A 2,163-nucleotide genomic window follows, 5' to 3' on the forward strand; every position below is an offset into this window, starting at 1 on the left:
ACCTGCTCTAGGGGGAGTGACTGCTGCCCCTCTGGCAGCTGGGAGAGGCGGCAGGGAGGGTGGACTGGTTTCCTGCTACAGGGTTAACCCCTTAGGCCAGAACTCGAGAACTGGGATCGAGGGCACAGACTTGACAGGATACCAAACCTCAGGAATCAGGATAACTGATGTTATTATAATCCAGAGCTTTAAAAAAGAGAAGTACCAGAGAGACCGGAGATGAACAGAATACGGGTTTTAAAATAAAGACAATATCTGTGCCAGAGATTCTTCTAGAACAGCTGGGAAGTGATACAATCAGAGGCCTTTGTGTTGTTCTGTTTCAATATTTTTTTTAACATTTATTTACTCTGTGTGTGTGTGTGTGTGTGAGAGAGAGAGAGAGAGAGACAGAGAGACAGAGAGACAGAGAGACAGAGACAGAGACAGAGAGATTTTAAGTACTTACAAACATTTTTAAAATTGGGAGATTCTGATAAAAAAAATAATCTACATTTAAACTAATCTTTAAAAACTCGAATATGAGTCTCACCGTGAGAAATGTGTTTAGTAATTGATTAGAGGGATTATCTATTTTCTCTCTCTATTTGTTGTATCTGGCAACTAAACCCAGCAGTAATAATCATTCCCACTTGCTGATAACGCATTCAATCTTAGCAAAGTTCAAGGCTTTCAGCATTTACGCCTTTAACTCCTCACAATTCTGTGCCTATTACTCCCATCTTCAGAGGGGAAAATCCGAAGCTCAGAAAACATAAATAATGTTTCCAAATCTCTTGACTAATAAATAACCTGGCTAACTTCCATCCTGGGAGGTGTGGACTAAATTACTGACTATCAAAGAGTTCCAGGAAGTTTCAATGGCCCTGGGTGTGCCCACAGGGGTGAGGGAGGGCCCCACCACCCAGAGAGGCTGGCTCAGCTCCCAGGCTCCTGTTTCTGTCAATGTTTCTGTTTCTGTTCCTCCCCCCACCCCGCCCGCTCTGTTGTTGTCTTGCTATCCTCATTTCTCTTTCTGATTTCTCTTTCCTGTCTTCGGCTTGCTTCTGTTTTGCTTGTTTTGCTCATCTCTGTGATGAAATACTTTTCATCCTGTCTTACATTTTGAGGGGCCAGTCCACCATGGTGGGGAAGACATGGCAGCCAAAGTACAGGGCAGATGGTGACAGTAGCCACAGATGTGAAGCAGAGAGGTGAATGGTGGCGTTCCCTTCTCTTTCTCCTGTTTCCTCAGACTGGGAACGCAGCCTGTGGAATGGTGTTGCCCACGTTCTCACCTCAACTACACCTCTCAGAAAATGCCCTCATAGACATGCTCAGAAGTTCGTCTGTCTCCTATATGATTCTAAATCCCATCAAGTTGACGATCAGAGGGGCCTCAGGTGAGCCAGCCCTGAGGGCAAGATCAAGGGAGAGCTGGCCCTCCCTTGCCTGGTGGTGTGGGTGCCAGCTGCAGCACTCTGGACAGCAGGTGGGGCACCTCATCTGGACAGCACAGTAGAGCTGCCTCTGGTGGGGGTCAGGGGGAGGACAGGTAAGCCAGCCCTGAGGTAAAGAGCACAGGATAGCTGCCTCTGTCATTTGTCTGCAGGAGCGTGACTTAGGTGCAGGGGTGATGCCCTCTCTGACCCTGACCCTGAACCTTTGCAGTAGCCAGGAGAGCGGGCTCCAAGGGCATAAGAGTGAGAGAGCTAGCCCTGACCTCTTGCTAGCTATAGCATTCAGGAGAGTGGGCCCTGCACCTCACCTGGGCAATGCAGTGGAGCTGGCCCTGATGGCAAAGGCTACGGTGAGCTGCCTGAAGGCATGAGACCAGGAGAGTTGACCCTGTCTCCTACTGATGGTTAGCCTAGCCAGAGCAGTGCTAGAGAGCTTGCCCTGGTGGTGCAGATAAGGGAAAGCCAGCTTGCTGACCAGCTCAGCTGCCACCCAGGCCCAGATCCAGGGCTCTAAGTTGGCCCACCCCAAAATCAATATCGTCTGCAAATGGTTGGGATTTGTGAAAGGACCAGACCTACTGTTCCAAAGCTGCAGGATCTTCATGATGCAGAGCAACAATGGGAGTCCTGGTGAGAATCCAATATTGATGGTGTCACAGAAGCTCAAACCAGACCAATGACTCCTTGCAGTGAATATTTGCGAGTGAAGCTGTGTGGACAGAGG

The sequence above is a fragment of the Mus musculus genome, chromosome 10 (assembly GCF_000001635.26).
Source record: "Mus musculus strain C57BL/6J chromosome 10, GRCm38.p6 C57BL/6J".
Taxonomy (NCBI): domain Eukaryota; kingdom Metazoa; phylum Chordata; class Mammalia; order Rodentia; family Muridae; genus Mus; species Mus musculus.